A 17,427-nucleotide genomic window follows, 5' to 3' on the forward strand; every position below is an offset into this window, starting at 1 on the left:
CTGGGGATTTTGGTGAGCCATTGAGGTTCAGCTTCTAGTCAGCAGTGGACCTTTAGCTTGGTTGGTTAGGGCCAGCCGTGTTCTTCTCTGGGCACAGCAAGGCCAGGAAGAAATTTAAACATAGTTTCTGGTCGTCATGACCTGTAAGCGGATAGTTGCCCACCAGCTGTGATTTTTTTCCAGGGATTGTTTTCCTGATTTCAGAGAAACAGAAACCCAGGCCTAGTGAGACATAGAGGAGAACTTAAGCTTGCATGAAGTCAGTTTAGTCAAACAAATTGGAGTCTTTGAGAGATCTGGGGTCCCTCAGGATCCCCTCATTTATAGTGTGTGCTAACTTTTTCTTCAATTTTCATTTTTATTTCTTGGTATGCTTAGTTTGAACATGCACATGAGCATGTGTGTGAATATGAGTGTTTGAGGAATATATTAAAATGGTATATTTGTGTCTATTAAACCTTTCATAAAATCTTAAAATGTTACTTTTTATTTAAATATTCATTTCCAAGACAACTTAAAATTGGACTTCATGTGTTGGGGTGAACAATAAATATTGTATTTTCTGGCTATGTAAAAATGTGTTCTTAAATTTTCTTAAATTATTTGGAGCTGGCACACCTGGCTAACAGAATATGTAAATGCCACTTCCTCTCCTACCTTTAGAAATAAGGCAAGCTGTGTGGTAAAGGTCAGGCAGTCCTGAGTGCCAAAGGGCAATCCAAATAGTTGGATCAGGTATTTTTATGCTGCTTAATAGGTCAGACTGGAATGTGTCTTTTTTGCATAGTAAAGAGCTGGCTCCGTCCTTGATCAAGAATTACATGGTTGGGTACAGTGATGGGAGTGAACTTTTGGTCAGGCAGGAGACCTGGAGATGGGAGAGGGGGCCCTGCAGAATGACTCAAGAGGACGGAGCCGGAAGTGGGCAGCGAGAACCACATGGAGAGGTGGACTGGTAAAGTCAGGTTACGTTTAGAAGTCCCGCTGAGTGGCTGCCCCAGCTAAAGTCCAACAGCTTTAAACTACGTAGAAGACTCTTGTCTTACTTAAACCTCAAGCAGGATCTGAGAAAGTCCCACAAGAGTCATGGGCTTAAAAAAAATAAACAACAGCCAACTAACATGGTGCCATGGGGGCTCATAGAAACTGAACCACCAACCAAAGAAGATGCATGGACCCCTCTTAAGCTCCTACACATATGAAGCCGATGAACCCCTCAGTCCTTAAGTGGGTCCCCTAACAATTGGAGAGGTGCCTATACTTGACTTCAATTCTGTTGTTTCCCTCTGGATCCCATTTCCCTAGCACTTGTCTTGCCTCAGTGAAAGAGGAGGCACTTAGTCCTGATGCAACTTGATGTGCCAGGGTGGTACAGAGGGAGGGACATATGGGGGAAGTAGGTAGAGGTGGGACTAGGAGGAAAGGAAGGAGTGCGGCTGTGATTGGAAAGAAAAAATAACAAATTAACGGAAACTAGAGAATAAAACTTTGCATTGCGAGAAAGTTGCAGTGGGCCTGGGACAACCTAAGTGGTAGGTTTAATATAATCAAAGTACTGTTCTATGATAATCTAAAAGAATTAATAAAATACTGATTTTAAAATCTCTTAAGCTCTAAAGTCTTACAGAGGATGAAAACATTTTGATAATAATTTTCTTCTAGAATGGGTTGAAGAAGAAAAGTCATGTGTAACAATGAAATAGTAGGAAATAAATATGCTTTGTGTTAATTAAACTACTGTGTCATTTCTTTAAAAATTTTTATTATATTAACTACTATTGATTTTTTCACAAATATTCCTAATATAAAATCGCTAAATATAAAATTTTTATTAAGGCTGTAAGATATGTGAAATGATGGTGATGCATATTTGCCAAAGATCTATACGTTAAATTTCTTTTTCATAATGAAAATTAGAGGGAATACAACTCAAACAGTACTATTCTCAATGTGTAATAACAATGATTACTAGTAAGCCTTATGATAATAATATCTTACTTCTTAAAGATAATGTTTACCCATGCTCTCTTCTTTAAAAGAATAGAAACAAAAACCAAAACAAAACAAAAAACACAGGCTTTTCAGGGTTTTTTTCTCAATTTAAACTCAAGGTGAAAAAATGGTAATTTTAAAACCTAGCTGTTAGTGCTTGATCAGCCCCTTTAAAGCCTTTTAAATGTAGTGAGGTCAGGCTCTGTATCTTTAAAATCAAGTCCTATATGCCTTTAAAAGTGCAGATTTTAGAGTAACGATTCTCTAATGCTATGGAGAAAACAGCCAATAGATAATCTAACTTTAAAACTGACAATGGTAGTTATAAGAAAAGCTATAAAATCATAGATTTTTCTCAGTCACAGTCATAGGAAAAGGGAGTAAGGGGGAAATGGGAGGGAGGGAGGAATGGGAGGACACAAGGGATGGGATAACAATTGAGATGTAATATAAATAAATTAATAAAATATAGTTTTAAAAAATCTTAGATTTTTAAAAATCTGAATTATTCTGTACAGTTGTGGTATATTTTTATGTGCTAACAAATTGGCTTATAATAAGTAAATGGCCACATATATTAAGTTGTCAATTTAATTTCAATTTGTCAAATTCTTTTTATTCCATAACATAACTTGAATTTTAAAACAACAAACATTGTATATGTAATTCAATGTTCTTAGTTAAGATGTTATTTCCTTGAGTTTTGTCTCAATTTGGGTTATACAAGATTCTAAGGTCCCTATTGCTTAGGGGAAACCAGTGGCTCTCAAGACATGACTTCTGTTCCAGGAAACAATCTCACACTCACTACTCTCATCTGGATTTGATCCTGCTGGGTTATACTGTTCCTGAAATTGAAGACTCAAAACAATGGTTTATTTGGCTTATTTCCATGCCTTTAGTTTTGCTTGATTAACTCATAAGTCTACATTCAGAGTAAATGACTAGGGAAAATAAAAGGAGACACACAAAATGAAAACACATGCTAGGACCTTTGCTGTCCAGCATCCAGCAACAGGGTGGCCTGGGCTCACATCCTGTAGGCTAGTCTAGGCATTGCTTGCCTCCAGATGAGAATTGACAGACCTCGAGATCAAAGGTCCTAAGGGCCTGTTTTTCACTCAGGGCCAGCTAGAGCACTTTAAGGAGAGGCTCACAGCCTGAGCACTATGCCGGATTCCCAGTCTTACTGGGGGTCAGCCCCGAGCTGGCAGCTCGGGGTGGTGGAACAGGCCCCATTGCCTGCAAAAGGCAGCTCTGTCTCTGCTGCTTGATCACCAGATATTGAACAGAGGTCTCACTCCCACCCTACCCCAGGAATAAATGGAGTCTCAGATGGTCAATGTGGAAGAATGGCAAGTGGCCCCAGCAAGCCAGCCAGCCTTTATTTATAAAACTTGAGCAGTGGGGAGGAGTTTTGAGGGTGAATGCATCTGATTCGCTAGGGCTAATGGTGCCAGGATACTTAATCTACATACAGTGGCACAGTGCCTCATTTACAGTCAGTAACACAAGAAAGAGAAAACAGTACTTAACTATCCTCTGTGTGAGGGGATGACATCTAAGTACAATTAAAGGTCATTTTCTAGAGGTTAGGATCTCAGCATAGGGTCGGGGTAAGTCAAGGAATTACCTGTCCTTGCTGATCAAGTTCCTTCTCAAGAAAGTGTAGGTTCTGTTATCTTCCCCGAGGGCTATGTACTGCTCCTTACAAGATTCGGGGTTACAAGCTCAGGTGGAATGAGAACCCTGCTAAGAAAAGGGACTCTGCCTTCATAGTTCAACCACAAAACAGCTATCTGGAGAAGTCAGACTTCAACCTTATCCAGCAGTGTCCCACAGACTCTATCCTGCTTTGGCTTCCTTAAGATCTCTCCAATTAAAGGTAAATGCTTTTTAATGAAGGCAGTTTCTAAATGGTTGCTGTAGCAGGGTTTGGGTCTTTAACAAATTGCTAATTTAAGTTCATTGGTTAAAAATAAATCACCAGAATCATTAGCTAAACAAGGGACCACATCCTCAAGAGCCTGCAACAAAAGGATGTTGTTTCCTAGGACAAGCATAGTCATAGGTTTCTTGTTATTTTGTACTTTCTTGGATCAACAGTTGGCATAATGATATTACTGTTTCTTAAAATTTGTGTTTTAATCTTATAAAATTTCTGTCTTTTCTGTAACACAGAGAAATCATCTTGAACTGAGATGAAGACTTTCTCCTTTCTGGTTAGCATTCATAGTCCTTGAAGAAGCTATGCAGGCTTCTGAGAGGGATAGGACATTAATCATTTTACCTACATGTGAATCCTTTAAATTATAAGAGCAACCTTCCAGGAAAAACGTGCTCACTAGTGCAATAGTGTCACTAGCATTACTGCGATAACCAAATAGTCTGGCTGGATATGAGGTCTGATCAACTGGAGAAATTCTATACCTGATACTGAAAACTTGATCAAGAAACCCATGGTGGAAGAGATAATCCACCCTACTGATAACTGAATACTCTTTATAGATAAATTTACATAGCATAAAACTGCCTTCTACATATTTGTATTTAGGCACAGCCTCAAATAGAGAAGGCTCTCTTTCCAGTAGAGACTTATGGCTGCACAAGATGCTGAGTGTAACAGTTGAGTCCTCAGCTTTAAACAGGACACTTATACTATTCCTTCCAAGGCTCAGAAAACTTTGCATAAAAGTTTATAGAAAGAATGTATAAGCCAGGAAATAAGAAAGGCTTCAAAGTGCCCTTTTCTTTGGAAAAAGCACCCATTGCAGTCATAGACTCATAGCAGCAATGGAAGCCCGTACTGGATAAGGGCAAAAACGTACCATTCAACATTCAGCCTTGAATAAAAAGAGGGGAGTTAAGTGAGTTTTACTGCTGAATTATTGGCTTCTGACAGATTCAGGGGAGAAAGAGGATAACTGCTTTCAGTTGTATAACCACTGTTGACTTCTTCAGGCTCCATCAGATAGTCTCTAATCCAGCGCTTGTGTAGATAGCTTTGGTTAAATTAAATGGATTACAAAAAAATAAAAATGAAACACTCAGATCATGGAAAGGAATTGATTGGGGTGGAGTAAGAGTTTATAGGGATGGGGGAGAGATAAGAGAGAGAAAAATTGGAACATATACATATACGAAATTGTCTAAGAACAATAATCAATATTTTGACATTTTTGTCATCTAATATATATGATTATTTCAAACTAATAGCCTAATAACATATAGATTGGTCAACTCCTAAAGAAGAAAACCCCAAAGATCTCTCTCCAACCAACAGATGACATGGAGTACGAGTCTTATATTCCCTCATAAGACAGGGACTACAGCCCTCATATAATGGAGGAAGTACAGAAGATTGATTGATCATCACCCTTCTGCCTCCCAAACACAGCTCTCAGATGAGACTTGTAGTTGTCACAGGAGAGGACAAAAAGTGATATCATGACTAACATACTAAAGAACAAGCTGACACTCTAAGACACAGTCCTTGATCTTCCTCTTATGTCTGTTTATACATTGTTTTATCAATGAGACTAAGAATTTGAAAAAAGAAAGCATTATTCCCCAGTAATACATGTACTGTTTAGTTTGTTATTTGAGACACAAATCCTGGATATCAATTACGTCACAGAATCCCCAAAGGCTCCCTTGATACTGGTAACACTTGAAATTCATTCTTATATAATGCTGACATTTGTTCATGCACTCTTCGCTCTCTTGATCTTCTTTGCCACCTGCCTCTTCCCCCTCCCCCTTATCATTTTTTGTTCTCCCTCTCTCTCTCCTCTCATGGCCTGGTTTGGTCTGCTGGCCATGTTTAGTCTACTACTCTCCTTGTTCTGGACTCCTCCTAATGCCTATGGTTGTGCTTTTCTTCATATCTAGAATAAAAACTTTCCTTTCAACCACATCTAGGAGCATTCATGCCCTTACTTTATAAACCCAGTGCCAGAACCCCCTTTTATACACCTACATACTTGATTGTTTTTCTACTTGCTCAGTCCAGCTAATCAGCTTTTGCTGAAGGCCTCCACAACCCTGCAATTTTGCAAGTATAAGGTATCAGTCCATTCTGCCTCCCAAGCTGAAAGGAATGATGAAGCCATCTTTACAAAGGAGGGAAATTTCCTTCAGTCTCTCACCATTGGAGACAGGATCATGATGCAACACTTTGCAGGAAAAAAAAAAATGTAGGCCTGTATGCACTTGGTGACACTCACCTGTAATCTCACCCTGGAGGGTCTAAGAGGAGTAACACAGGTGTTCAGCAGCGTGATAGATGACCCCCCGATTTTCAGGACCTGACTAAGAAAGCAGTCCTTAGATATGTAATCTTGGCACCTTGTCACGTGACTTTTCCCAGAGAGATAATGTATTTACATCCTTAAATCCAGCTTGACAAATCAATGAGATTGGGGGATTACTTACAGGAATACAGGTGAAGGAGTACGCCCAAAATATCTGTATCACTTATAAAAGTCTCACCCGGAAGCTGGGTGCCAAGTTCAGGAAACTTGCAACGTGGAATCCTGCCTTTGGTGATCCTTCCGCCTCCTAAAGACTAAACACTCCTTCTCACCAACACAGGATGTGACAGGAGGAACAAGAGGCTTGAATCCTAGCTGAAGATTAGGTCTCCTCTCTTTCTGCTTCTATTAGGGGGTGGCAACAGCTGCAGTAATGTGACAATAGCATTAGCTTCACTATACTACTTTGGTCAATTCCGCACCAAGACGGTAGGCCAAGGGGTCCTGTGGCTCATCACAACAGCCTCTGCTCCATGAGAGTAACGGTCACGTAACTCCTCCAACAAACCTCGTTGATACATTCACTAGACAGGGATCCAATACTATCCAAGGCCTCTCTTCCCTGCTCTTAGTTAAATGCTTGAGAATTATGGGACAAACACCTTCTTTGCCTTTACATCCTGCTCCTTTTTATATTACTTAACACATATGTACTTATATCACACATGTACTTAGCATGAAATCTAGAAGTCTGATGAAGGTCATTAAGCCTTACTCATGTATATTCACAAAGTACAGGTCATTTAATAATTGTCATCATTTTGGTATATCTTTATTTTGCTTTTTGTTTTGTTTTTGTTTGTTTAGATTTAGTTTTTGTTGTTAATTTTTTGAGGCAGTGTCTCACGTTTTATCCCACATTGTCCAAGAACTAACTCTCTAGACCAGGATGGCTTGGAACCCGCAGCACTGCTGCTACTCCATCTTCCTGAGTATTATGATTCCATGCACACACCATCATGCCTGGCTAAATAAATGTCACTGTTCTATTTCTTTTTCCTTTTGCTACAGATTTTGTAAAATTTTAAAGCTTTCATCCAGTTCAAAGTCTTCATAGAACAAGGACACATAATAGTTTTATAAAGCCTTGTAAATAACTAAAACCACCAGGATGAAAGGTACCGTTCAGGGTCATAACTGAAGTTATAATAAGATGTCTTCTATATAACAGTAAAATAATGAGAAAGATACAGCCTCAAATTGGCCAGTATTTTCTTTATGTTTCTGACTATGAAAGGATTATGGAAGCTTATTTTGAAGTAAAGTATGCAATTTTAAGAAATCACATTTTACATGCATACAGGCTTTTTTTTGAGATGAGTAATAGCAAACATGATTTAAATCAAAGGAACATGTTATAATTATTCTACTAAAACTATATAAACTATGTCAGACACAAAGCAGAGATCTCTTGGGAAAATATAGAATGCCACTTTTGATTTAAAAAATATAAATTCAAGTCAATTTTTTAAAAGTTAATTTTTCCTCTTACCCATATTACTAAATAAGCTGGTATTTAAGTCTGGGCCCTATTACAATCTTGGTTTGGATAGAAATAATTTACAGTCTTCCCAAGAACATACTTTAATTTATATTTCTTCATCAAAAACACAAATGGATTGATACAAAATATACCATGATAAACAATTCAAATTTTAATGCCTTTTCACTGTACTTTAAATTGACATCCTATCCTCCAGAATGCCAGAATGTTGCTAGATAAAACTAGTTTTAAAATATTAGCATTCATGGGAGAATTCCTTATTATTCTCATTTGCCAGAATAAGATGAAATAGGAGGAAATTACATAACTTGCCTGAAGTTCTGCAATCATTTTACCCTGGCCACTGGCTGCGTTGTGATTCATTCCTTAGCAGTAAAGTCTGCCAGAGCTATTTAACTGTTTCCTGAAACTAGGGCTTGATAAAGCTATAAAATTGTGAATTAAGGAGATGCTTAGTGCCTTAAAAGAGTTAAAATGCCTTTAATACCAAAGCATCACAAAGCAAAGAATTACACACTGTCAAAGCCTTGGTATCTCCTGTTATCACTTTCTCTTTATCATGAACACCAGACAGCAATGTTTCAAAATCTAGCCTCTATTTTGGCCAAGCCAATCTGACTCTATTTTCTTTGAAGACAAACATCTTTTAAAAGAATGAATAAAACAACAGAGACTTCCGTTCAGTTTGCTGTGACTTTTTATTAATTCTCATCAGTGATGGACATATTGGCTTTCTTTCTTTCTTTCTTTTTTTGATTAATTTATTCTTGTTACATCTCAATGGTTATCCCATCCCTTGTGTCCTCCCATTCTTCCCTCCCTCCCATTTTCCCCTTACTCCCCTCCCCTATGACTGTTCCTGAGGGGGATTACCTCCCCCTGTATATGCTCATAGGGTATCAAGTCTCTTCTTGGTAGCCTGTTATCCTTCCTCCGAGTGCCACCAGGTCTCCCCCTCCAAGGGACATGGTCAAATATGAGGCACCAGAGTACGTGAGAAAGTCATATCCCACTCTCCACTCAACTGTGGAGAATGTTCTGACCATTGGCTAGATCTGGGTAGGGGGTTAAAGTTTACCGCCTGTATTGTCCTTGGCTGGTACCTTAGTTTGAGTAGGACCCCTGGGCCCAAATCTGCCTATCATAATTTTCTTCTTATAGGTTTCTAGGACCCTCTGGATCCTTCTACTTTGCTATTCTCCCATGCTTCTCTCATCTAGAGTCCCAATAGGATGTCCTCCCCACTGTCGCAGTTTCCTGGTAAGTGAAGGCTTTCGTGGGACATGCCCCTTGGGCTAGTATGCAGATATAAGTGAGTATACATTTGAGTCTTTCTGCTTCTGGGTTAACTCACTCATTATGATCATTTCTAGCTCAATCCATTCATCCACAAATTTCTGGAATTCCTTGTTTTAAATAGCTGAGTAGTATTCCATAGTGCATATGTACCACAGTTTCTTCATCCATTCTTCTACTGAGGGACACTTAGGCTGTTTCCGTGTTCTGGCTATTATGAATAAGGCTGCTATGAATATGGTTGAGCAAAGTTTCTTGTTGTGTGCTGGAGCATCTTCTGGGTATATTCCAAGGATGGAATAGCTGGGTCTTGAGAAAGCCCTATTCCCAGTTTTCTGAGATAGCACCAGATAGATTTCCAAAGTGGCTGTACTAGTTTGCATTCCCACCAGCAATGAAGGAGTGTTCCTCTCTCTCCACATCCTTGCCAGCATGTGGTGTCTCTTGAATTTTTGATCTTAGCTGTTCTGATGGGTGTAAGATGGAATCTCAGAGTTGTTTTGATTTGCATTTCCCTGATGACTAAGGAGGTTGAGCATTTCTTTAAGTGTTTCTCAGCCATTTGATGTTCCTCTGTTGAGAATTCTCTGTTTAGTTCCAATCCCCATTTCTCAATTGGGTTATATTGGCTTTCTTTTAGTGTAGATGTCAGGGACCCATTCAGAGAGAATGTAATCCAGCAATGCTTTGTGAGATAGCCACTGTTATTTTTCACAAATCCCATAGGTGATTATTATGTAAACCTACGGAAGAAAAAAATTCTTACTTATAAAATTAAAAACTGATTCCACTTCTCATCTCAATTTGCTAAACTACATCAAAGAACTTTCTAAAGAATACAAAATCATTCACCATTTAACGTGCTTTTCTCTTTTTTAGTAAATATTTTACATATACATTTATATTATTAAACTTATGTAAAATAAACTACCTACAGCAAGAAGAACCACAAATCAATCAGGAGTTATATTAATGTTACATTTCATAATGTTTTGGCTATTTGTATTTGGCAGTCTTGAAGAAAACATCTTTCCTATCTTGGTGCATCTAAAATTCTGAATGTAAATGAAGATCTATCATATCTCATCATTTTTAATTTGAAACATCTATTTAGACCTATAAATATCAAAGATTAATCTATCTCATCTTCAACCCCATCAGAGACTTGAGAAGAAATAAAAGTAATTACTTGAGTATAGAGGGAGTGTAGGTTTAGCAGCTTCCCAAGTGAGAAGATGAGAGAGACAGTTTGCTGCCTGAAAAGTTACCCAAAATTCTCTATAACATTGGAGCATCATCTTCAGCCTTCTGGCCCAATATATCTGACAGACATATTTGTGATGCAGGAACTACTGAGGACTTGCTTACCACATCTTGGCACAATTTGGCCATCAAGTCTGTCTGCATCCAAGCTTGCCGATTTTTAGGGAGAGTTCTGTCTATGGTAGAAATGAGGAAAGTTTATCCAGTGGCTGGTTTGCCACATTTGAAGCCATCTCCACAAGGAGGTTCTTTGATATTAATCATATTCTTGGAGATAGGCTAGGTGCTGCCAGGAGATAACCTGTCTCATTGTCAATGAATCTTTAAAATAATAAAACACTTTTACAAGCCATATTCTATAGGTCTCTAGGGCTCTAAAAACTTTAGAGACCTTCTCTATTTTACATTATCTTTCTGTAGGATTATATCTATCTGTTATACCTACGATGTATTCTTATGATAAAAAAGACTAGTAATTGATATGACTATGATTTCATCAACTAACAATTAACTTGTATAACTTACTTATCCTAAGCAGCCTGCAATAGCACTTTCAAAGTATTGGAAGTAAACCTTGTATTATAATTGAGTTTTATAGGTATAATAACACATATTAGAGTAAATATATGTATAATATGTGAAGACTAATCTTAAACTTGAATTCTATACCAATGTATCTAAAATTAACCTTATTTTGCATCTATATACAAAATTCTATGCCAGTGAATTAAAAATAAGCTTCTGAATAGAAATTAAGGCAGTAAGTTGAGGAGTAGATTCACTACTCTACTTTTTGTGCTATCATCCCAACCCATTTCTATAGTTCCCCTTGTTTCTTTTCAACCTCTATCACCAAATCTAAGAATGAAAGAGAAGGGAAAGGAGAGACATCCTTGAGTCCAACCTTGTTTTCTCTCTAAACAAGGCCAATTATAACTTATAACTAACTCGAATAAAAATAAACATTTATCACCAAAAACCTACCCAACCCCCCATAAGGGAAATGGGACGTTGTTCTCTTAAGGTTTCTTCCAGCTGATTTGGGAAGCATAATATCTTGGTAGGGGCCCAGATAAAGTTGGAGAAAGTGGTTAAACAAGCTAGGAATAGCATTTGTGGTCTAGTTTCTAAATGTTGAGAAATTCCAGGCTTAATTAGAGTCCTGGATAGGACAATCTGAAATGATGGACCAAATTGGATTGGAAGCTTTCTTTGAAGGTGTCCTGAGAGCTGTCCTGTTCTGATGAGGAACAGCAACTGAAGCACTTGGGCCTGGAACATGAAGGATGCAGGATGTCAGTGTCCAACATGCTGAGAGGAATGAATCCTGTCAGGTCTGATCCAGTGTCAGTGTCCAGATCTTTTGTTCTGAAAACATATAATTTCTCATGAGCATTATACAGTCCTAAAATTATAAATGTATAAGGTGTGTGTGATGCAAAAAACAATTAAGGCTTTTATTGTGACCCAACAAATCTGAACCTATCAAGTTAAATATTTACAATAAATCTCAAATCAACCACAAAACCTATCCCCATCTATTTTAGATAGAACTGACTATGTCTGCCTTGTGGTATGTAATGTCTGTTCGTTCTAATCCTTTCCTAAGGCAGGTATGTCTTAAAATAGCGTTAAAAAAAATAAAATCTATTTTAAAAGCTTTGTATGGTACATCAAAGATGAGTAATAATACTATTCAATGTATAATTGTTTTTATATGTTTTACCAAGGATCGATTTGGCATGAATTTGTTCTTTTTCCTTCCTGGTAATAAGCAGTCATTTTGTTAAGTTCTGTCTTCCATCAATGACATACTAATGGCTATGTTTTTGGGAAATCCAAACTAACACACAATGGGAAAAAGTTGTTTTTGTTCTCAATGCTACTTCTTTATAGATAGGTGGAAATTTTACAGAAACTGCCATACATAGTTGGGCTTTTTGATAATTGTTGAGTCTAACAGATTGCTTTTGCTTAATGTATTCCATTATTCAACTTATTCTCATGTAATATCAAAGTCACCCTTCAAACATACCTTCTGGAGGATCTGCTTGCATCTCAGTACTCTTCTTCTCTGGTAGGGAATTTTCTCTTATTTTCATCATAGACTTCGTTAGCTTGCTAGTTCTTCTTAACAGCACATGGCATTTATAATATAGAATGAATAAGGTTTGCTATGTTGTTGTTACCCTACAAAAGGACTCAGCTCCTCATTGTTACTTGGCCTCTGTTTGCCTCTGAAACCACATAGTATATACTACTGATATTCCAGCCGAATTCTGTCACTTTCTATTCCCAGTAAACCCAACACCTGTGAGAAACAAGATCTATGCCCAAGAAACATTCATAATAGGGCAACATTTAACTTGCTCAAAGAAACCATCACAATGAGGCATCTAAACTGTTTTAAATAGTGGCGTAGTGTGCATATTTTGGTTGGTAAGCAAAGGTCTTTAATTGAATACTAAGATGTTCTTGGCTGAAGATACCAAAGGAAATGTGACTGTTATCTTTATTACATCCTTTAAAATGTAATTAGAGATAGTGACACTGAGAAAGAGATCAGTGGTATAAAAATAGCATGTATCTTAGCATAAATGGCATCATCTCTTTAGAACGCAAAGCAGTGAGAGAGAAGGTAACTAACAGTGAGTCTGACAGAGACACAAACAATGAGCTAAATAGGAGATGTACTGTGGCAAAAAAAAAAAATCCAGTTTCATCTGTAAGTTTTTGTTAGGAGGAAGGGCTATAGTAGATACAAAGTGGAAACAAGGAAAGAACTAAATACTGACAGAAAAGATAAAAAGAGATGAGAAATTGAAGATATTATTAGATCTTACTCAGAATTTTTCAAAATAAAACTGGAAATTCTGGAATAAGGAGTATATTTAAACTTATTAAAATATAAATGTTGAAAAAACATTTGACTCTTTTTCCTTTGGGAAAAAGCCTATGTATATGAGAAGGAAAAAAAAAAGCAAAAGTGGTCCTTGGAATATTCGTTAAGTAGAAGAAAGTGGAAAGGAAAGGGTGGACAGGGAATGAACATGTAAGGAGAGGAGAAGACATTATGTAGAATGCAGTAAAGATATCTTCTTGCTAAATTGATTGGTATTCCTTCATTGCAAGTGCAGGCACTTTAGCTGTTTTGTTTCTCTTATCCAGAAATGGAGTGACCTCTGGAAGAGGCACCTTCCATGTAAGTTTCATCATAAGGAAACACAGGTTCAATGATGATTTGAAATGTGTCTTTGCAAAAAGCATTCTGCTCTATAGGAGAGACATAGTACCAGTGAAGCACACTTCTACAATATGGTTCCAGGTATTTTGCACAAGAAATAAAGACAATTAAGATTTATTTATGTAAGAAATGCATTTTAGCATATTCCTACATATGACAGAAAGTGGTGATATAACTTCAAGGTTGGGTATTTTCTTCTTTTTTATAATGGTTTTTGATATTGATGAGTGTTAGCTTTCATAAGCTGAAGATGCTTTCTATACAACCACGTAGTTTGCTATCTGACTGGCTCTAACATTGTTCTATATCTCTTATGATTTTGAGGAAGTTAGTTAATTAGTAAGTTTTGGTAGATAAAACAAGGAGTATTAACCTCAAAATAAAATGTAATGGAAGAATTAAGTTATACGAAGCCCAAAGCCCATTGCAGCTCCACTAACCACACACATAAAAATGGAAGCTGGTATCCAGGAAACTTAGTTGACATCTGTTTTTCAACTTTATATCAATGGTCAGATTTCTCTAAATATCCTGCCTATGCATGTTAAGGCACTCAGCTTTGCCTCCTCCATTCTGTAAAATCAGGCCCCTCGAGCCTAGAGAAAGACCTGAGCAACCAAAAAATTCTAATTCATCCAAAGTTAAACTAAACAAGGATATATTATTTTCAACTCATTAAAGAACATAAACAAAAAATCCCCTGTTGTATTCAGGATAAAAATGGTGCTGAAAAAGGAAAGGACCTGGAAGAAAGAAAGCAGGGAGCTACAATCAGGATGTAAAGTGAATATATAAATTAAAAATAAAAATTTTAAAAATACTTAAAAACAGAAAACTGATAAAAAAATAAAGCATATAATATGTGTGTAATAATACTAGGCAAAAAATCTTATCTTTGAGGAGAATCATACTGTAGAGCTCAGAAACTTTTTTAAGCTAGTTGGCATGGTACAGACTATAGGATCAATGACTTGGTTCTTCCTCTGAAAGATTAAAATCATTAGAAACTACATTTTTAAAAGTTAGCCTCTTGAATCTCTTTGAGCTTTTTGACTGCTCATGACAACTTCTAACAGGGCATCAACATGGAGTCAAGAATAGCACATAAATACGTATCATGCTTTGCTCATGATGGCACCATTATCTCAAAAAGGTCTCTCCAATAAGCATGATTTTTTCTATAAATTCTTGTCTTTAAAAGGTATCTTTTGATCAGTCTGATCAAATGATATATCAGTTTGATATATCAGCAAAGTATTTCTTTTCCTTTTTGTTTGTACCTGGTTTATAGGGCAAGAAATCCTCAAATTCTATTCTAATTCTCTCCTACAGTAGACCCAACTTTATATGAAATTGCTCTTGAGAGTTTTCTAGCCCAGTACTGCAGTCTGAAGGTCTGGCATCTAAGAGCAAGTTGGGGGCAACAATACAAGCACTCTGAACCAAGACAGAAAGATGTATGAGTGCTGGGCCTTCACTTACCTGTTGAAATACATGTGTGGTGGACTGTGTTCCTTCCAAAGAGAACACACACACACACACATACACACACACACACACACACACACACACACACAAAACATACCAAAACATCTCTAAAGCAAACATTGCTTTTAGCTCCTAAAACTTGTTATTTAAAACAAAGGCAGCTTTTTATATTCTCCCCATCTATCATTTTCTTCACAATAGGAAAATGCAGGAGATGTCTATAAAATCAAGTCTTCATTCTGTCTCATCTGTCATGAATTTAATGACATAATCATTGTGGTAAAATTATACATTGTTTTAAGTGGTTGGGTATTATGTTATATAAATTAACCTTTGATAATTCTGTTTTTTAAAAATGTGGTATATCAATTTTTAAAAAATTCAAATAATACAGAAAAGTGCAAAATTCCAACTACTCGGTAATTTCATCCCTCCTGCCCCTCACCATGTATCCTTTTGTCACCACGTAAATCTTCTGCTTTTCTCTATATAGTGTACATACTCAACAATATGGATCGAACCTAGTTGAAAATACCTCCCCATGATCAACACATATATCCTAAATAGGGACAGTTTAACATGCAAGAAATCAAGACCCTGTTATAAAGACCAGCTTAATATTGGACACCAAAAATCAAAAGAATGTTATTAGTAACGAAGTATTTCTCTACCATAAAATTACTACCAATTCAATTTTGCTCTTTGACAAAATAACTTAGCAAAATAGAGTTATTTATTTCATTTCATAATTTGCTGTAGGAATTCTCCCAGTGAATTTGTATTGACATCAAGTCCTGGCCTTGAAGCTTGGAGGCCATTCTTTGGGTTAACAGTGCCACCTGTAGGACAGAAGGGGCCTCATGGTGTGAGAAAGAGCAGAATAAACCATCCCCGAGGCCTACCAAGCAGCCAAATCTTGTGGTGTTTATTTCATTTGTAAGAAACTATTCAACCTACTAATTAAACACTGTCTAAAATTTTGTATAACATATGGTAGCTTCAGTTACAGAAATGCCCAGGGAGCAAGTGGAAAGAAGTGACCACAAAGTCAAGGAAATGAACCATCTGGCAACTACACACTTAGGATATCTAAATGTTTCTCCATCCAGCTCCTCTTGCCTCATGTCTTTCTGTCATGAAATACACTCACCTTTCTCCTGTCAGTCAAGCTCCGCATTTCCATATAAGTCAGAACTCCCACTTTTCACGTTCTTGCCAATATAAGACAGTTAATAGTACTTGCTCTTTATTTGTCTTCGAAGATGTTGGTGCTAATGGTCACTGAGCTCTCGTTAGTCCCCTGCTTACCACAAGCATGGTTGCTGATAACTTTCTGATGTATCTTCCCTCTTCAAATCTGTATTTCTAGCTGACTACCAGACACCTCCAATTGGGTGTTCTCCAATCCAGGCTGAAAGAAGCAGCCTTCATCAACATACTCGGAGGCTCCCATTTAGCAATGACTTTGCTATTCACTTGGGCAGCCAGTGCACACTGCCGATGTCCTCATCCGCCTTTTTTCCTAATTTCTTTTGTTACCTCTAGTTTGGAACACCTTCCCCAGGATCACACAGTTCAACTGTGCTTTCTCTGTTTTCTTCTCACTTCCAATGTCTCCATAGGTCAGAAATTCCATGTTGTGTCTCTGCTGCCATGAGTACCTGCTCCTTCATTAATCTCACCTGTCTGGAAGTAAGATTGTATTTAATGGTGTCTCCTCAATATGGATCTCCAAGTTGAATGTTAACCTAGAGTTTAGCACTGGGTACCACCTGCCTCATTGTAGCCCCCATTAACTTCTGACAGCTTCTTAACATCCATGAATTCCTATTGTCTCCCCTGGTTACATTTGCTTTCCCCCCCATATTTTGGGATGGTAATGTCTTCTAGGTCACCTACTACTGGCACCTAGGCAGTCTAGCTATTGTGAAAGGCTGTCATTTGTTTTATAGGACATTTTAGCAGTGCCCTTTGCCTCATCTCACAAGACATACAAAGAATCCTCCCTATCAGAGCTGTACATAAAAAAGATGCCCAGGCATTATAAAATGGCTCTCAGAGGGCAATTATCTCCCATCAAGGTCCACTCATCTCATCCATGAACTTTGTTCCTCAGCGTGTCATGGCAGTTCTTCAGAATCCTCTGTCTGTTTTCCTGTCACCATACATCCTAATAGAGACATCTCTATCTCCCACACATCCTTGCCTGTATTCTTCTTCCCCTTTCACTAAAGTATCGGTTTGATAAAGCTAGAATGAGCCTCTTATCTTTATCTCCTTATTAAGAATGGGGGAAGAGTTTCTCCAGCTTATGTGGGCTGCCAACT

This window comes from Acomys minous (assembly GCF_964271855.1).
Source record: "Acomys minous genome assembly, chromosome: 1".
In the NCBI taxonomy this organism is placed as follows: Eukaryota; Metazoa; Chordata; class Mammalia; order Rodentia; family Muridae; genus Acomys; species Acomys minous.